The 21,249-nt window shown below is 35.7% G+C and overlaps 1 protein-coding gene across 10 annotated transcripts in view; it reads left to right on the forward strand.

Annotated features, from left to right (window-relative positions):
• Positions 1-3,778: 3,778 nt before the first annotated feature.
• Positions 3,779-21,249, forward strand: part of LOC131064461 (transcription factor GTE12) — a 108,795-nt gene continuing 91,324 nt past the window's right edge. For 3 of the 10 annotated variants that reach the window (XM_057998617.2, XM_057998616.2, XM_057998619.2), the window contains exon 1: positions 4,000-6,550. The gene's annotated coding sequence lies outside the window, so the exon portion shown is untranslated. Of the gene's footprint in view, positions 3,916-3,993; positions 6,551-21,249 lie in introns of those variants that run through there. The other 7 variants (XM_057998612.2, XM_057998613.2, XM_057998611.2 and 4 more) reach the window with 4 other exon arrangements.

A 21,249-nucleotide genomic window follows, 5' to 3' on the forward strand; every position in this document is an offset into this window, starting at 1 on the left:
ATTGTTAGTTCCTAAATTTATTTCTTTCAAATCCTGATTGTTGATAGAAGCTGCCTTAATATTCAATCCGTCCTTTCCATCAAAGACCCATTCTAAAGCTACCAAGCCTTTTGGTATCTTATTAGTATTTAATTGTACCACTTCATTCCCAAATATTGTCTACTTGTCGTCCACAACTTGAACCAGAAAACATTACAATCTATCTCATGTTATTCATACTGGTCTATGTAATGCAAGAACTTTAACAAATAATCATCATCGTTAAAAACCTGCCAATGATATATGTTATTAGGTACTGAAGGCCGTATTTTGGTTTCTACTTCTATGATACCAGCAAGGGTCAAGTCATTATGTCTCAAAGCAACATTTGCCAAGAAGTTGGCCACTATATTCTTTTATCTTTCAACCCAATCAATTGAAAAGGCATTACACATTTCTATTGAGTCCCATATGTCATGTTTGTACTGTTTTAGTCTTTTATTTTTGGATGAGTATTTGCAAACACTTTAGATATTACCTTATATATAACATTACATAATGAGATCGGTCTATAATCCTTGAATGGTGAATAGGAGGCATTTTTAGGAACAAGAGCAATGACTGTGTTATTAATATCCTTGACATACCTCTTGTGAATACATAAGTCCTCCACCATTCTCCACATTTCGTTGCCCACAAAGTGCCAACATTTTTGAAAGAATTTAGCAGGGAATCCATTAGGTCATGGGGCCTCCTCTAGATGAATTTTGAATTGCGCATCCCTAACTTCCTCCATAGTTATCAGTTCACAAATAATTATATTGTCTTCCTTTTAAACTAACCTCGGGATATAATCCATAGCAGAACAAGGATCAACCCTTATGATATTACTACCCAGAATTCCTCTAAAGTATTCCATCGCTTTTGCACCCACCTAATTGATATCTAAGGCCATACTCCCATCACTTTTGCATATCTCATTAACTTTGTTTGTGGTTTTGCGGGCATTGACAAAAGAGTGAAATAATTTTGTATTGGTGTCCCCCTCCTTCAATCAGACCTCTCTAGATTTATCCTTCCAATAGATTTCCTCCCTTGACAAAACCTCTTGTAGTTCTGCAGTCAGTTCCTTCTCTTGGTCGAAGTATTCCTTGAACACGCTATACTAAATGACTTTCTCATTTAAGCTCTCTAAATCTTTTTCAATTTTGGCCTTTTCTGAAAATATGTTCTTAAAAACTGCTTTGTTCCATTCTTTGATATTGAGTTTGATATATTGTAGTTTGTTAGTGAATCTGAAACTCCATGATCCACTAATCCTGCAATCCTTCCACTATACCTCGATAAGGGATAGTAGATTGTTATCATGCCGCCAAATGCTTTCAAACTTAAAGCTTGTTTGAAGGCCATTCTGATTGCAACAAATATCCAACTCCACTAGCCAATGATTAGACACTGAGATGGGCAAAATCTTGGCTCCCAGGGAAATAAAATTGTTTAATCACTTCAGAGAAACCAGGAAATGCTCTAATTTTTCAACAATGTTCAGAAAATATCTCTTGCGATTAGACCAAGTGTAGACATCGTTCGATGTTTGACATTCCATTAAGTTTGTGCTTGCCATAAATTCCCCAAAGTCCCTCATGTTTTGATTGGTTCTAAGGCTGCCACCAAGTTTTTTCTTAAACATCTAGGATTGCATTAAAATCACCACCCACTATAAATTTAGTCCCCATATGCCTCCCTATGATTTCCAAGATGGCATGCCATGTGGCAACTTTGTCACATGTCTTGATGGGCCCATATACACAAATTGCAATAAAGCTTTCGTTTAAAGAGAGTGAATATGCTTTGGTGGCAATCCAATTATGATTCACCACCAAGACATCCATAGTTAAATCTTTGTCCTTCCATATGATACCAATTCCACACGCCGATCCAATAGATTGTTGAAAGAACCCATTCCACCATTTGCAGTATGCCAGAATTTTTGACCCCCCCTCACCCGACAATTTTGTTTCCCGAAGAAAGAACAAGTTTGTGGACATTATCTAGATTTGAAGTCTGACTAGGCACCTCTTGTCAAGGGCCCCGAGACCCCTGACATTCCAAGTGACGATCTTTATTGTTTCCCAAGGGAGGGATCTACTCCCTTGGTACTTGCTAATTTTTTTTAATGCTAGTATAATTCCTTTTTGTGGCTTCTTGTTCCCTTAATTCTTTAAGTGATTTCTTGCCTTTCCCTTTCTTTTGGCGGCCAATTTCAAAAATCTTGATGCCTTTGTCACGGATTGCGAGATGCATCTATCCTCAATGATATCTAGTTGATCTTCTGCCATTTCCTCATCCAACTCCTCATCAAGCTCATCATCATTGTCACATAAAATGGTATTGTCATTCACCATGTCAGTGTCTATCTATTTCTCCTCCATCAAAACATTTTCCATGCAAGCCAAAGTATTTCCTTCATTCTGTTTAATTAAGGCATCATTCCTATTTTGTTCAGGATATCTCACATCCCTAGGACCATCTTCCTTACTTTCATGTGGCTAAGTTTTTGAGACACATTTGTCTTTTGTCCTAGGGGGAATTCTCACTTCCCTGTCGAATGATTCCTTTTGCCGCATTGCAGACAAAAAAACCTTTCTTCTTTAATTTCCATCAACTGTATCTAGATAGCCTCGTGTGCCACCAATTTGATTTTCTTTGGAATTTTCCTAACAACCGCTACATCCAGTCTGGTATACAGATAAGAATCACCATTAACAATGTCTGCATCAATGTCAACCAAATTCCCCAAAGATATGTTGATATTTTCTAGGGCAACTTCCGACCAGTACTCCATTGGTAGGTTATTAAGTTGAATCCAGATTGGCTTGTCATAGGGTTCCAAATTTAGGGGGTTGAAGTTTCGGTGCCATTTTTACATATAAACTAGGCGTGAGTCAATTTTCTAGAGTCCTCCATTCAAGTCTCTCTTGTTGTTCTTTCGATCCAAAAATCACTATGAAGAAACCCTTGGGTAAGAATTTGGTGATTTGGGGTGTTTTCCATGTTGCATCTATCCAATTCTAAATTTTGCATCTTTCATATCTCGGCCCTACAATTTGACCGATTATGGCCAAATCCTTTAGGAACCCGAGAACCTCCTCGACTTCATCTGTTACTTCCACGGTCTGGAATTCCTCCTACTTATCTCCTCCTCGAAAATTCTTGCCTTTGTTGATTTCTCCGTTCAGGTTTTGCCCTGGCTAGGGTGCAAGGGAGATCTTCTACGTTGTCACACCCAACAAATTTTCCTTTTCGCTTTGTGTCATCTTTTTTTTTCTATTGATTCTTACACTTGTTCTTCAATAATTATTTAATATTAATTATAATATGATAATATAATAAAATTTTTAGGAATAATTTTACCTATATTTCTCCAAAGATAGGTAAGCTAGTATTAATTGCAATATTATAATATAATAATGACTTAATATTAATTAAAATAAAAATAATTGTCTTAATAATGATATCTATGAATGTTTTTTAAATTATTTTTTCTATATAAGTATGCTAGTATTATTAAAGACAACCAAATCAAAGAAAAAATAGAGGCTATACAAATTTTACCATAAAATATATAATTAAACACAACTTAATAATATTTTTTTATTATTAAAAATTTATAAAAATATAAATAGATTTAATATAAACTTAAAAATATATATATATTTTTCATGCAAATGTAAAACTCATCTTTTTATATATAGTTTGGTTAAAGTTCAGTAATAACAGTAGATTAAATTAGTGAGAGTGGAGGGAAGCATGAGTTGTAAAAGGAGATGAGACTAGCTACGTACGCTTTGGTTTAAATCAGTTTTTGTAAGGTAATAAGGAGCGTAATGTTGATACATCACATCGGCCACCATCGCTATTTTACCTGCTAATGTGGTAAGCAAACTAACTTTTCCTTTTTATCCTTATAAATTTCTGTAGTCGAAAGGAGAACTAAAGAATATAGAGTTTTTTGTCCGATGGTTTGTATCGACGTTTTATAATTTCAAAATACGAACAGAAGCGAACCTCCGTTACAAAACACCGCTCGAATCAAATTTGGTACTCGGTTTATACATAGGCATTTACTGTAGAATTAGTCTTGATGTCGCCGTGAAGAATCTTTTGCGCAGTGGGGGCTACGCAGCGCTGCTCAGAGAAATATGGGTGGAATTAAAAAAGCGGAGAAACCCTAGAAGAAGTATATTTGCAATTAGGGATTTTTGCCCATGAGAGAGATTTGAGGGTCTGCGAAGATAACAGTTAGGGTTTTTAGTGGTTTTTAAAATTAATTAAAAAAGAAGGAAAAAACATCTATCCGGCGGCAAACTCGGACAAGGTCCCTGATATGGTGTAAGGGTGAACGTTTTGAAAGGGCTTATAAATTATATAAGTATTTGTGATACATGCAGTCATATATTTTACTTTACTCTTGCATTCCTCAAGTGCAAGGGCTCGGCACTAAGATGAAGCCGCTGATTCGATTAAAACAACTTATTTCTATTTCTGAAATTTTTAAGCCTTTTCAAGGGTAATCCGGATCCGACTGCATTTCTGATTACGATGTGTCTCTTTCAGCGGATCTACTTCCTTGTCTTCCGGCTTGTTATCCAAGACCAACGTTTTTTTCTTTTTAGTTTTCATAATTTATTTCTCTTTTTAGGGTCCTCTGCTTTGTTACATTTTGTTCAAAGATAACAGAAAAGGTGACCCATCTGTTACATACCCTCTTTTTAGGGTCCTCTGCTTTGCTACGTTTTGTTCAAAGATAATAGAAAAGGTGACCCATCTGTTACGTACCCATAAGAACAATAACCTCTGCAACTAAAATTACTCCCTCATGGTTCTCTGTCTAAATAAAGCCCTGCACTACATAGCTAGTCCTCCATGAAGCATCTTCACAAGTCTAGTTTTGCAATTTTGATTACTCGAAATTTTCTTTATTTTGCAGACTCATTGGCATGGAATGCGCAAAATTCTTAAACTTGTGCACTTCGTCTGTGGGTTGGTATGGTTTCACATGCTTTAAATACCAAGATGGTCATGGGCAAACCCTCCTTTTTAGCAATTTCTGAGCTACGGATAAAGATTCTGAAATTTTCATTCAAGGAAAAGACCAGGCCTTTGAACTACGACTACACTAGTCTGCATGGAAAAGCAATAGAATCCAAAGGGTCTTTGCTCTGAATCATTGACGAGGTGGAGGCACATAATAATGCATGAACAACTTGTTGGCGATATAAATTGGGTTTCACAATCTTAAAGAATGCTCTTAAGACCTAAACCTCTGGACTTAGGTAGCTTTAGATCAGTAATGGAAGACTTATGATTAGACTATGGGCAATTTTGGGCCAATTAACAAAAGTGGTCAATTCTTCTACACTTTTGGCTCTGTACATTCAAGCAGGGTACTCCCGAAATTCATTAGAGGACAGTTTAGGAAAAATGAAAAGCAAACTAGGTCACACAGCTTACACACAACCTGTGTATAAAGATATCCCAAAGAATTGTCGCTAAATAATATTTAGTGGTCCTGAAGATGCAAAGATCTCTTAACGAAGCAGATTGTTATAAGGTTATATATGCGACTAAAGATGCAAACAAGACTCATATCCCCAAAAGTGATTTCGTTCATAGAGTTATACAGAACATATGATCTTTGAAAACCCATAAATGCATAACTGTCTAATGATGACTGATATGTGAAAGCTCCTAAAATATATTGCAGAGAGTAATATTATTGGATTATGTAGACCAGTAGGAGACTAAGTAACTAATCGTACAAAGGAGAAATGATATATTTCAAATATGGAAGGATCACTGTTGAAAGTTCTCACACGTGCAGTCTTAGCCCATTAGCAATATGTAAATCAACATAAAATAGAGAACCAGAAATGCATTTTAGATTCCCATTATATAACTAAGTTGAGTGATGGTTTGTTGGCCCGGCTGCCTTAACTACAATTCTATCTAAATGCACTTCACAAAATATTAGAAACTTCACATAACCGAATCTACTTTAACTATCCATAGCCAATTAAGGAGACCTCATATGCTATAATGAAAGAATCTTTAAAGACTCAATAATATTTACAACCTCCACGTTAGTCAACTAATCAAAGACAACAATAAATTAGAAAACGGAGCCTAGAGATGTTTACCTATCTCCTGAAATTCTCAGCTAACCATGGAGACGTTCAGATCATGGGGGGGATTTTTGTATGCAAGCACCTTCTCCAGATTTTACAGATGTGAGACAAAAAAATCAAACTTCTAAAGATTGACATATAAGAACATATGAGACCAAAGGATGCACACAACCGATTTTAATAGAGAAAGATCTAGCCATAATTTGATAAAGAAAAGCTATATTTATAGCTTATTGATTCTGCCCTAATTCTGATAAGTATCTGATATTTGTCTTAACGAGGCATCACTTCTTTTCTTTTCTTTCAGGTACACTGTTCCTTTATTAAATCAAGAAAAGCTACATTTAAACCTTCTGCACAAGGCATCACTTCTTTTCTTTCAGGTACACTGTTTCTTTTTTTAAATTTGTTGCAACAACCTTTCCTTAACAGGTTCCTTTTTGCACTTTTGCAATTGGGCATTCAAATCATCTTAGTCTGGATAATAAATTCAATCTAGCTTCCTAGGACACATTTAATGCCTGTGGGCCTAATTGTGAAACACCCATGCTTCTTGTACTGCCAAATGTTCCTCAAGTTAGATATTTTCTAGAATGGAGGAAAAAGTCTTTGTCCGATGTGCACACATGGTGTCGCAGATATATGATCTCCTTGCTTTTCAGGTGCCAATTAATTGCTACAAAGTAGCACATTCTCAATCAAATCCTTTCCCTTGGGGTCCACAATCAGCAGGGGTACTATCTGATATTCAGTTACTCCTTAGCTATGTTTTTTTCAATCAAGAACACAATGCCAAAATCCCAACCCCTACAATAAATCCACAAGTCACCATAGTGCCTTTGGCTGCTTTCACAAATCTCTCTACCAACTAAGATTTATAATGCTTTCACTTTCTCGACTCAACTTGCAATTGAATTTTCCCTCAACAAAATCGTTGTTTTGTTGTTCTTTGCTCGAAAATTGGGAGGTGGTTTTGTTGGCTTAAAGCTTTTAAACATGGCTCTAAATTGGTGGCTTAGATAATCCTTACCTTTCAATCAATAGTTGCAGGTCGGGAGGCTGGGAGGCTTTAACAAAATGTTTGCTTTATACTTGGTTGATGTACTGCTACCAATTAGAACATGTCAAACATCATTTTCATTCATTTTACAGCAAAGTCTTTAGTTCACCAAGCATTAGCAGATCTGATGCCCATGTTCATAATTCTTTGAGATTAACAGCCTAGTTTCACATTTATCCTTTCAAAGAAATGACTGGCTTGAACAAAATGTTTGCTTTTTATACTTGGTAAAATGGCTTGAACAAAATGTTTGCTTTATACTTGGTTAATGTACTGTTACAATTAGAACATGCCAAACATCGTTTTCATTCATTTTAAAGCCAAGTCCTTCTGTCGCCAAGCACTAGCAGATCTGATGCCCAAGTTCATAATTCTTTGAGATTAATGGTCTAGTTTCACATTTATCCTTTCAAAGAAATGATTGGCTTTATGAAAAATAAATCAAATGACATTAACTATAAGGACTATAGTCATTACTTAAATCCATTAAATGCCGAGCAATATACACAGTCCAAATTGACAGCCTTCAGAATGATATTGGCATATCAGTGAAGGACCTAAATTGTAGTGAGCATAGTCTACCAATTGACATATGGCCAATTGGAATATGCCACACCCCTTCAAACATCTTTAAGTACTTTACAAGAACATGTTAATCGCCTAACTTGGTCAACTGTTTCCTCCAACTAATTCTCAGATTGATGGCAGGTTGACAAAGTGGCAAGCAACCAACTCATCTGATTAACTGTGACCAATAGGAATGCTCAATGTCACCATGGAAATTTTGATGCTGACATATATATAACTTGCCCCCCCCCACATCAATTTTGACAAGTATAAATCACTTAATTGGCTCATTTTCATTGGTACATGTCTGGTTGGCTTGTGCCACGTCATAACTCTTGGTTGGTCTGCTGACATCAACCATATTGGTCCGTGGAGCAGTAACATCATTACCATTCCAACCCGTTTGCCAATGTCCCTATAGCCAGTATCTGACCCCTGAGAAAGCATGAACAAACTACTTAAGCTAAAAGGATAAACTGCCAATAATAAGTCAACATTCAAATAGAACAAAAGTGTAGGGATAAAGGCAAATACTCAGGGCAAGACATAGGCTTGGGCTTTTATACACAGGGTTCAAGAAACCATACCACTGTTAACACAAACAGAGAGCTTGACAGAAACCAAAACAAGTATACCTATTCAAGATATCTCAGATTGCTTATTAAAACGAAAAGCAATAAGGTAATGCAGAGAGCCATAATAAATGTTTTTCAAATTGAGTCTCAACACAGTCAACAATACCATGTAGAATAAAAATCACCAAAATTGTAATTACACATACCCAACCGAGATTTTAGGAGGACTTCATCTATAATATGAAATAGCGGGTTCGTTAAAACTCAAGCTACACCACTTTATCTGCCCTGATAATTAAATGTTAGCCTCTTGAATAAAGAAGTTAGATTCCTTTTAAAAAAAATGGATTTCAAAATATCATGATGATAAATGGAACTACCATCTTTTTCTATATCTGCCTAACAAAAGCAGATTCTAAAAGTAAGACTAGATAAATTTACTTGCTCCTGCACTAAACTCCTTTGGTTTGAAAGCACGAATCTCTTGTTCAATGTTTATGAACAATACTTTCTTCAAAGGATGTCTCTTCATTACTACCTTTGTCACCCATGTAATGCCTAATTAATCCAATTTGGAAGTTGTCTTGTTGACGCATGGGCAATTTCAACTTGATTTTTTCTCGTTTATACTTATAGTCATACAAATCAGTGTCATTGAAGACAGGTGAGATTCAATCCTCGTTGGAGATCCAAAAGAATATTATTACTTATCTTAAAAATCAACAATGACAATTTAGGAATGCAGTCTTTATTAATGTAAAAAATGTTATACTAAATTTATATTTATCTACTTTATGCTGAATCACTGAAGTGAGTCTGGAAATAGTTTAACCATCTTGCATAGCAAGCATTTAACTTATCTCATGTATGTAAATATTAAAGGCTTTTTGATTTATATAAAGTAAAAACTGCTTATGCATCATTTAGTGCTTCCAATGACAGTGTTTGTCCAATAGCTTCTAACTCTTGATCATTGGTGCTGCCTGTGTTCTTTACTTCATTGGTCTTCTATTATATGATATGGTCTGAGTCTTCTGGTTAACCATTGCTCCAAGAAACACACCTGATGCATCATGTGATCCTCAAAAAATTTGTTGAGGTTAATTTGGGCCCAAATTGGGCTTCTCCCACATGTATGCTATGGGGTGATCTTAAGTATGTTTCTTAGAATCATACTTGATGCATCAGACTCAGTCTCAACACTTGATGCATCAGACTCAGTCTCAACCATGTAGAAATCAGATTAGCTGAGTGGAGTTGTTCTCTCATTAGAGAGGGATGAGTGCTGCAGTCTTTACTTAAATGTCAAATAAACTTTTAAACTTCTGCCAATAACTTATTTTTTCGTACTCATATGGACAAGGTGTATTATCTTGCACCAAATCTTTAAATTTACATATATGTTTTACTCTCCCAGTTTGTCAAACAAAGCAATTAAATGCACTGATCGTTCCTCTTCAGGTTTAATGTAAACCTGAATACTGTCCAAGTAAACAACAGTAGAGTTATTAAAAAAACACAGTAGAGTTATTAATGAATGTGTTAGCACACATTTTTACAAAATATTTCTATGCTATTTAAATGGATGCATTCTATGTGTATTTTCATCGTAAGAGCATTTACTGCTGGATTGCATGTGCAGGAGATATGTTGCTGTGTCAGAGAAATCCAATTGTAACCTGAATCTGTATGAACAAGTATCACCTGGGCATGTTAAGGGATGGCATTAAGTATGGTGACATTTTGATAACCTTCACCTTGACAGTTTTTGCATTGCAAGAGCACATTTTAGGGTTCATCACAGAAGCAGGGTCATGAGTGCATTCAAAGATGTTTTCAGTGCCTTAGAAGTCCATTAGCATTGTTGTGGAAAGTTACATTTGTGAAAGAAAGCCTTCTCTTCATAAAATATAAAATTATGTTTATCGACGTAAGTCACCCTGATAAGATTGCCTAAGGAGAAAAGGGTGCGTGTCGATCGGCAAAACTCACACCGATGAGCCCGAAGGCGTTTTCTCAGGGTGTGATCGGCAGGAAGAAGTTTGGCGAGTTAGTAATCCTTTGGCGAGTTAGTAATCCATTGGGAAGAGCTACACCAATAGCATAACAATAAGGCGGAGTCATTGGCATAGCGTTCACTATCGGAAGCACGGGGAAAAAGTTACTCCGATATCCAATTAGGTTATCGACAGAACTTATGCCGATGTCAGATGGAGCAGAACACTTGTTGGCGATGTCATCGGGTCATCGGAAATTGTCATCTTACGCTACCCCGATACCTGATGGACTAGGTGGCGAAGGCGGTTTTATCGGCCTGACCTACCTCGATGAGTCGATACCAAAGCGAGGAGAATACTGAGTCATTGGGATAACTTAAGCCACCGGGGAGAGGTGTTTTAGGTTATGTAGATACTCGATGAGGAAGACAAGCCGGGCACAGAGAAGGAGACTTAATCGGGATAAGTTACATCGATCGAAGTCAAAGTCATCAGGATATCATTGACTCATCGGGAGGAGACATTTATCGTTATACCGATACCTAATGAGAAAGCAAAGATGGGTGCGAGCAAGGAGATCTCATCGGGGAAACGTATGTCGATAGATCGGAGAAGTAAAAAGATACACAAGTATGCGGTTGATGTCATCAGGTCATCGGAGAAACATAAAATGAGTTGTTCTGATACGCGATAAGGTGACCCGATGTAACAAACGAGATGCGGACTACGAAGGAGGACTCATTGGAATAACTTCTAACCATCGGAGGAACATATTTGGAGCTGTACCGATACCCGACGGGCAGAATGCCACGAAGGAATAGGAGGAGGGTACATCAGAATGACCTACGCCGATGTGACATAAAGGTGAAAGTAAAACCTAGTCAAAAGGTGGAGCCATCAGGGAAGCTATAACCATCAGAATGAGGGAAAATGAGCTATGCCGATGCCTGATGAAGTGATCGGGGAGACCAATGCCGATCAAAAATATGGGTGGCGCTAAGTGATTGAATCATTGGGAGGAGTTGTGCCGACTAGCCGTTGCAAAATTTGATTTATAACGAATCACCCGCCATTATTAAATGCAGGCAATAGATAGGTCTGTGTTTGCACGAGGCAAATCATAGCATGATTTCAATTGAGTAAATGCTATTGATGTATTAAATCTATATATGGAAGTTTGTATAAGGACTTTGCATAACAGATTGAAGCGAACAAAGAGATTGAAGCAAAACTAAACTGTAGAAAATTGAATTTCAGAAAGCCTGAATTATTCAAATATGGAGGTTTCTAGTTCCAAAGGCAAGAGGAAGGTCACTGAGGTTTCTGAGAGTGCCTCAAAGAAGTCTAAAGGTGGAGAAAGTGCGCAGAAGCGGAAGTTAAATCAGGACATGATTGACCAGATGAGCTCACCAGGAGCCAAGTCCCGAAGGTCTAAGGCTGTTTTGCCTATCCGTGACCAGCTAGAGGATGATTTTAAGGAAATTGGTGATGTCTGGACTAGGGTTAGAGGCCACGAATTGTTCTTATATCATTACTCACGAAGGGGCAAGCCGACCCCAGTCTCAAACGCATGGACGACTGGATTGGGAACCTAGTGGTCCCTAACGTCTTTGTAAATATTCAATTGTTGAAAACCCTGGCTAGGCTTATAATTCCACGAAAGGATGTATCCAATTACCAAATGGCGATGCATTCATCCGTCTTTCAGTAGCTACCATTCATGAGGTTTTTGGTCTTGGTTTCGAATCCGATGTGCCTCTGTCTTTTGAGAAGCTGGAAGAAGAATATACAAAGATGGATACTGTATACAACCGGTGGAATTTGGCCATACATAAGGTTGAGAAAGGGAAGTTGACAGATGAAGGCGGGCCCCCGTTTGACATCAACATTTTTAGACAGCATTTGCAATATACATACATGGCATGCGGTCAAGTGGGAGGAGTTGAGGTTCCAGATGTGGCTCGAGTAGGACCTTTAGTACTTGCTGCAAATACACAAATGTATGAGCCAAGACAATTTGATTATGCTGCCTACATTGTGGAAAAAATGCACGAGGGTTTCTTAAATCTTCAGAATAACCTTGATAAGTCTTTTAAGTTTTATTCATTATTGATGCATATTATCTTGTTTTACGGATGACCCAGGGGGTTGTGGCCTGAAGAATTGAAATTAAATGTTCATGGTAAAGATGGGCAAGAGCAGCCAATACAATTGTGGGTATCACTGTGGGATTCTCGGTTCATGAGATCCCATTATGTCAAATTTGAAGAGTTTTTTGTTCAACCATTATACAGAGCTTTTGGGGTTTCTTGTGATGGATCATTTTTAGAAGAAATTAAAAGATTTCTTAGACCCCATGAGCATGGAGATACAAGGGTGAATCATAATTGGGGTGATTGGTATGTATGTTGAGACTTCTCATATGTTAGGGTTTTTGGATTCGAAGGTGCTCCCTATGTGCTACCAAAGCCTGCGCCAGATCGAATTGCTTACTTGGAGATTGTGAGACAAATGAGTGTCTCTAATGCACATCATTTTGGGGGTGCCCACAAGCAAGTCTTCTTACCTGGAACTCTGCATTTTGGTGATTTCACCATCGTATCAACAAAGGCTTATGAAGTTATTGACAGAAGGTTAATAGAAGATTATAATCTGTATGAGCACACAAGTAGGAAAAATTATGATCCGGAGGGCTATATACACCAAAGCAGAAAAAAGCAGAATCTTGGTGATTACTTTCATGAGCATATTGAAGCCTTGGATATCTTCAGAAACAACGAGTCCGAAGAAGCCATGCGAATTTTTCAGGATTTGAATCAGAAATTGGAAGAAAAAAGACAGAGACTGCAGGAAATGGAGGAAGAAGAAGAAATTGAAAGTGAATCAGGTGAAAATGAGGCTATCTCAAGATTTAAAATGCTTGAAAAGGAAGAGGAACTTGAAGCACAAGACCAAATTGTTGCAAGGATGAATGCTGATTTGGATGCTAGGCTAGAAGAGCATACATCTTTTGTGTCAGATGATGAATTTATTAGGTTGAAGGAGTTTAAGTCCTTGTATCATTTTAAAGGAAAGAGGTTAAGAGAAGCAATGCCAGATGTGACACCAAAGAATGAGGCAGAAATGCTCAGAAAGCTAAAGGTGAAGATTAATTTAGAGTTAGAAGGCATGACCCCTCAAAGGGGAAGGCAGCTTCTTGTAGAGGCAAGAATCATTCTTTTTCCAGGCTGGGACCTTAGTGCATCCTTTATTTTTGACTGCCTATTGCATTCAGATAAGAAAGATTTCAAGTTAGACATTCAGGGCGTAAATGATATTTTTATTGGATCAAGATATGATCCAGATGATGAGGCCATGCTTTTGTGGGCCCTTTATCCTCCGAATAAGAGGCCAAAGATTATAGATGTGGACAAGGCCTTCGGTCACATGATGAAGTTAAAGGTTGGTGAAGTGGATCCCATGGTCACAGTGGATATGGGAATTGATACTTCCAAATTAAATAAGGCACAAATGAAGATGTTGGCAAAAGAAGCAGGGAAATACAAGTCATTGTATGAAGAGCTTTTGAGAAGTAGAGGTCAGCCAATACCTCAAATAACAGATGAATCAAAATTGAAGAAGAAGTGCGAGGATTTGCATAAAGAAAACAAGAAGTTGAAAGAGAAAATGCAGAACATAAGGGTAGACACAACATGTGTCTTACTGTCAAAGAGATTAGAAAAGTTAAATGGAGTTCTTGAAGACTTCTGGACAATCTACCAAAAGAATATGGATAATAGCATTTCACATAAAAGAATCTCTGACAAATTACATATGCTCCTGCAGGATAAGAAGGCTAGTCAGACAGACAATGCAATTATTGAAAAAATCCAGAGATTGATGAAAAAGCATGAGAAGTTTGATGCAACCTTGAAGGTTGAATATGATGATTGTCAGGAAATTGTGCAGCACGGTATTCCAAAAGTGATAGATGAAACATGGCAGATTAAGGACATGAATGTGTGGATTACAGAATGTCAATCATTACTTAATGCTTCCCTGGGTATTGCACGGGCTGACACCTTGGACATGGCAGAGACAGTGGACCAGTTGGAAAGCTTTGTGATTATAGAGATGGCAGTGCGGGATATCATCTTCAACTCCAACACTTACAAGGATGAGGCCTACCTTCAGCGTATTTAGAAATGTGGCTTGGTCCTGGATGGTCAAAGTTAACTTGTGTCAATTGTAATATGTTTTGTAATATTGTTAGTTGTTATAGCAGTTAGGGAGTTATTATTTAGGTTTTTGTCAGTTTTTAGTTTGTACTAATGAAAGGGTGTGTCCTTTCATTTGTGTCTTTTGAGTCACATATGTATAGGGAGTCATTTTTGTATACAAGGGGACACGATTTAGAAGCTCCTATCTTTTAGATTGTTTGTTGGGACTAGTATTGTTATGTAAAAGCAAGTCTATAGAAATGAAAAGTCATTTTGGTGCAAGCAAGAATATCATGAGGTACTTGTGAGTCTGTAGCTTTTGTATACCTTTTTATTCCAAAATTAATATATAAGATTTGCTGTCTTTATCTTCAGATCATTTTATGTTACATGGTGTTGATGAATCAAGTTCTTTGGATAAATCTAATTAAGATTTGATGCAGTGTACCATCACATGCTGTTGTGTAGGAAACAAATTTGTTTTTGGTATTCTTGCAACACATAATGAAACCATTGCATTGATAGTCTTGCACATTTGTGAGTTTTTCAAGTTGTCTCCAAAGTTGATTACAAATATTCGTCCACTAAGTAACATATAAATTGTCAGATAAGGGACTGGTCTATTGTTAGTTTTTTGTGAGTAAATTTGGTGTGCATAAGGTCCTCATTAGGGAAACATACTTCTTATTCCTATCAGTATTGTTTTTTCATAATTACTTAAGGTTCCAACAGCATTCTTTTATAAGCATTTATTCACTATTAATTACATTTAAGTTTTCAAATTAAAGCAAGAAAAAAGCACACAATAAAGCACAGTTGCAAGAAACATTTTGCCATTCTTGCAAATAGCTAATTTGACAAGTTCAAATTCACTGTAAAGAAGTCTCTTTGTGCTTTGGAGATTAAGGTACACCCGCCTAGGTCTAGTGGAGCCTAAAGTGCAGAGGAATTTGGTCTTTGACCATTCCTGTTCGTTGGCCAAGGCTTATTGAGAAATCAGTAGGAGATTTGGCAAAGCTCTAAGATTTCCAATCTGTGGTTTTGGGAACCAACATAATGGATATGATATTTCATTCCCGAGTTGCATGAAAATTCTATGTGCATTTACAAGATCAAATGGAATCACTTACCACTAAAATAGGCCATCTTGGTGTGAAAATTTGTTTTCCTTTGATTGCCATTCATTATGAGAATTGGGTGATAGCTGCTTGCTCAAATCCATCTTGGAAAAGACTTCTAATCCTTGCATGACAAGATAATAATCCATGTGAGGTTTCAGAAAAAGGTTCTTGGAAGTGATTTTTCAATTGCTCTTGCATCTAATCACTTGTATCACCTTCAATCTTAATTGAAGATAACATCCTTGTTTAGTACAAGGGCTAAAACTCTCTCTATTATACCATTTTTCTAAAAGCTTCAACGCTTTTCTCATTTCTTTAGATTTAATGGAAGTAAAATAGGCAACGTCATTGGGCGATGTGTAGCCTATAGTATAGTCAATCAGATGTTACAATTTTCTTTGTTTATGAAAATTGGAATGCCTTACCCAAGAATTATTTAAGTACTTTTGGTAGGTCCTTTGTTTGATTTTTTTTTCTCATCAATATTTCTTGCATATAGACAATTGTACTCTTTGATTCCTTTGACTAGCTGCTTGAATGCATGCTGTAAAGGTCCTTTGTTTGCTTGATCATTTGTTCTTTCATCATGACTAGTTTGTGACTCTTGTGGAAGCAAGGGAACTTTAAACTGTCTTATATATATTGTTCATATTTGTATATTCTTAGATTTCAATCCTTTGACCAAACTTGTGCTAAATAAAGCCTTGCCAATCAATCACAGCCTTTCCAATCAATAAATGTGAACAAAGAATAAGTTTATAGTACAAGTAGAGGATGGCAACAAAGCTTAAATCTTTTCTAGGAAAACAAAATATTTTTTGTTAGCAAACAAAGTCATGCAAAGCCTAATGATTCTTTTATGTGAATAATCAATAAAGCAAATAGAGTCACACAAAAGCTAAAGATTTAAATTTGGATGTTGAAGCAAGGATATGTTATTTTTGGAAGAAGTCTATCATTATTAGTGTAAGGGGACTTCCTTGTCTATAACATAGTTGCACAACTATCTAAAACTTCATGATTTATTCTTATTAGTCCCCTGCTTGGCCTTCACGTTGATTTTTTGTTGACAATTTTGCATTTTTTTGCAATTTATTGGTCAAACAAATTTTTGACATTTTTTTCCCAAAAAATCGCAATTCAATCTGCAAAAAATCTAAGTTACCAATTCGGGTATGGGTATGGATACAGATTTGCGGGTATTATTATATATCTTACTATATAATAATATTACTATATATATTATTATACATATATATTATAATATTATAATATATATATATTTTGATCGGTAGTGGGCACTTTTTTAAGGTGCTGAACACTTGCTGTTCAAATTCGCGAGTCCGCCATCCCAACGAAAGTACCAAGCCTGCGAGCATGGTAGCGCAACGGGGATTTGAACCTTGGTGGTGGTTTCACCAAGCAAGTGTTTTAACTGCTGAACTACATGGGTCACCCCATAATATTACAATATATTGTAATATACTAATATGTTTTAATATTTAATAAAGTTAAACATAAAACAAAATAAATAATAAAATAAATTATAATATTAGTTTAATTGAAATATCTGTAAATATTAAATTTTAACATATTCAATTTGAAAAAATACCAAATTGAATGATACAAAACATAAAGTATAAAATAAAAATAAAAATAGAAGTTAAAAAGTCGATTGCATGAAAGAGGGAGGAGGAAGATGGAGATGGAAGAGAGCGGACGAAGACAACCTGTAGGAGTAAACTTAAAAAAATAAACAAAGCCTTTTCTTGTTTTTGCGAGGCCAAACTAGTGGTGAACCTAGGGCCGGACCTGTCTTGTACCCGAATCGGGCTCAAACCTGGCCTCACACCTTTCCCTACAACCACGAATCCGGTATCTTAGAAAAAATCATGATTAATTCACGTTTTTCCAAAAAAATGAGTTTTTGGACAAAAAATGTTTTTTTTTGTTTTTTTTCCCTCATTTCTTCAACAATTTCTCCCTTTTTTAAAAGCCTATCTTAATTTTTCCCCAACCCTAACCCTAACCCAATGTACTCCCAATCAATTGAAAAATTCTTTTATTTTTTGTTTGCCAATTTATTCCCCAAAAAAATATTTACTATTTTAAGGTACGTCCTAACCCTAACCCTAACCTAATAAAATCCCAATTAATCAAAAAAATCTTTTATTTTCTATTTTATAATATGGTTTTCCTTGTGTATAAAATTTGTCATGAGCATTTTAATAAGTAAATTTTCCTTTATGCTGAATTGTGTGAACTTTTTGGATAAACACATAATATATTGAAACTTTGTTTCTCTCTAATTAGGAGTGGCTCACATGAGAGCTTTTGTTATTCAGTGTATTGGTTCTATTGGAATAGAGTTTTATTCGCTATAACCAGAGACGCTTCTCCACCCCCGTGAGGCAAGTCTCAGAGACTTCGCACTTCCCGAGTCTTCATTTTGTTTGGAGACTTCACTTCCATGTCTCCCGCCGTCTCCTTGTCTCCCACCAGGTTTCTGGCCATCTCCCACGCATCTCCTCATACCAAAGGCACATGAAAAGGTCAAAAAACAAAATGAAAATGCTGTTTCCATCATTTAGCAGCCATGGTGAATGAAGTGGTTGAGCCATATGGCCTTAATGAATTACCCCCTACTACCATTAGAAAAACCTGAGTTTGAGAGTATTGATGGCCCTAATGGCATCATAGTTGAGGACCTTGATATGGATGATCAAAATGTTGAAGAGTAGATGATAGATTTCTGATTTTTATTTTTTTTGTGTATTAGCATTAAACTATCAATATTTTTGAATTTCAATATGTAATGATAATCTAATATGAAATATGTAGTGTGAGTTTTGAACTTTATGACACAATGACATTTAAGATTTTGATTTGTGTATTTAAACTTTAAATATAATTTTAAAATTTACCACTATTCTTGTTTCAAAGTTCTATGTAATGATATTTTTGGAAATTATTAAATTATATTAAAAAATTTTGGTAAGATTTTGATTCATGAAATAAGTAGTAGAGTAGTTGGGTCTCATTTTTGTGGTAGGTATTGGAGCTGCTTTGTTGGCAAAATTTCCAAACATTTAATAACACATAAATTTGCAAAATAATGTAAAAAGCATTCATAAAACTGAGTCTACAAAGCTCATAAATAGTTTTATCTTCATTCATATTTAAAAAAGTGAGTAAATACACATCATAGTGTAATATCATTGTAAATTACATATATTTATTAATATTATACAAATTTTATCCATGGAAAACATGGGCCGAAGACATGTTTTGCTTTTTTGTTTTTTTAAACTAGAGTTGGGATCTAGGGGTGGTATGTGGTAGTGCCCATTGTAGGGGTCTAGGGGTAGTGCCCTAGGTGTGAACCTTGTGATGCAAAGCAGGCTTAAGGGGCCATCCATGCCAAATTAAGACCTTTGAGACTACTGGACCTTAATGACACATGCCATTCTCCATAATTTAATCACTTTTAAGTATTAACTGGTCATTGATACTAAGGTTGTTATTGTTCATGGGTGAATCAGTGTTTTTCTGCATTAGGTGAGTTTTTGCCGTAGATTTGCTGTTTTTTGATGAGTCGTGTGATTTTTTGGGCAGTTACTTGGCAATCATTCGGTGGTGAGTAATTTGCTGGGGTCTATTTGCACACATTTGCTCACATGTAAGTGAGTTATTTGCTGAGTTTTTAATCTCTGGCAGGGCTTATGGGAAACTTCTAATAGGCTACATTTTAAAGAGTCTTTCTTAGAATTACGAAACATGAATTAACAAACTCATGAGTCAAGCCAAATGGACTCATTTTATTGAAGTGGGACTCAAACTCATGAATAAATAAAAAATAATGCTAGGTTTGTTTACCATGAATACGTCAATTAGTTTTTTTATTTGAAAATTTGATTCATACTTCATAACATTGAGATACATTGCCATGGCCAATTCAAGCATGAAATTGCCAAATATATCATCAAGTTTTCCTTGCTATCCCTTTTATTCATTGAGGTGCATGCCTAGTCTTTCATCATCCAATTTGTATGAATAATGTTCTTTTGAACAAAAGGTTCTTCCAATTTTCCTCTCGTGCAAAATGTTTCAATGTGATGTCTTCACTTTGAAATATAATTTAATAATAAATAATGTTAATAAAAACTAAAATACAAAAGAATAAACATAAAAATTAAATTGCTGTCTCTTTGGCTGCCGATTTCTATGCCTATCCTTGCAGCCCGTTTTGTTTTGGAAGATGCTATCTGATTCTAATCCTCTTAGAATTATTTTGTAAAGGGTTTCGGGGCCCCTTCAAAACCTGTTTTTGCTTTAATCCAAAACATAAAAATTAAATTAAATTAAATATCAATACACTTATTTGGTACTGAATAATCATCCATTTATTTCTATAGCAATCTATTATTGAATAATGAATAACCATTTACCTTTATAATAATAAATTATTAAATAAAATATTGATTTGCAGTCAATATTAATTAACACCTAGTGGCAGACCAAATTTGACACATGTCAGATTTGTCTGCCTTTGCATACATGTATAAAAGAAACAAGGAAAGTTACGTAGCCAAGATAGGAAAATGAAATTTATAATTATCTTTGACCACAAATCTTCAGAGATAGCGATTATAGAAGTATCGATAAATAATAATTAAGATATAGAGACTTTTACTACTAATCGATATAAGCTGCTCTCTGCGATATTGGTGGATTAATATTATTGAGTTAAGAGTCCTAGTTGTCGGGCCTGAGAAATATAAAAGACCGGTGTTCATATCGGAGGTTCCGTAGCTTTTCCGCCAGTGTGGAAGATATGTTTGCCTTTGTTAATTGTGGAGTCACATAGCATCGCAAAGGAGTCTGGCAGTCGACAGAATTCAGGGGTATATCCGATAATCATTAAGCATCCTTCAACCTACGATTTGTTGAAGAAATCAAACCAACATTGTCGATTTGTTATGAAGGGACCCGATGGTAAGAAGTGTGTCTCGTTACTCCTCAAGAGAGGCAATCTTTCGAGTTTAAAGGGTATAAGAGCAAGTCATCAGGTTATAAGTCAAGAAAGTAATTGGCAGATTAGCAGAAGGAGGTCTGCATATATATTTCCAGAGATATCAGAGACAGCAAATTATCGATATGTTTTGATCTTGTAGACACACGGATAATCATACAATCATTAACCTATTTACATTGTACAATTCAACATATATATCAATATATTTGGAATACCTATTATATCTTAGTATAAGTTGCAAGCAACTTCCAATATATATATATATATATATATCAGATCCAATATTTTGATAAGACTGTGAAATCACCATTTTCATACAAGTACTGTTGAACAATCTAATCATCAAGATAAATGGCATTACATTTGCCACTCTCCCGATCCATTTGAAACACTAGTTTAATAAAAAGAAAACTTTTGCAATTGATTTTAAAGAAATCAGTCCCAAACTCTAAAGGATCATATAAGGGGACATTACATTCAAAAGCACAAGATTCTTCCATCCTTTAAAGAATGCATCTTTTTCTTAGG

The sequence above is a fragment of the Cryptomeria japonica genome, chromosome 2, assembly GCF_030272615.1.
Source record: "Cryptomeria japonica chromosome 2, Sugi_1.0, whole genome shotgun sequence".
NCBI lineage: Eukaryota > Viridiplantae > Streptophyta > Pinopsida > Cupressales > Cupressaceae > Cryptomeria > Cryptomeria japonica.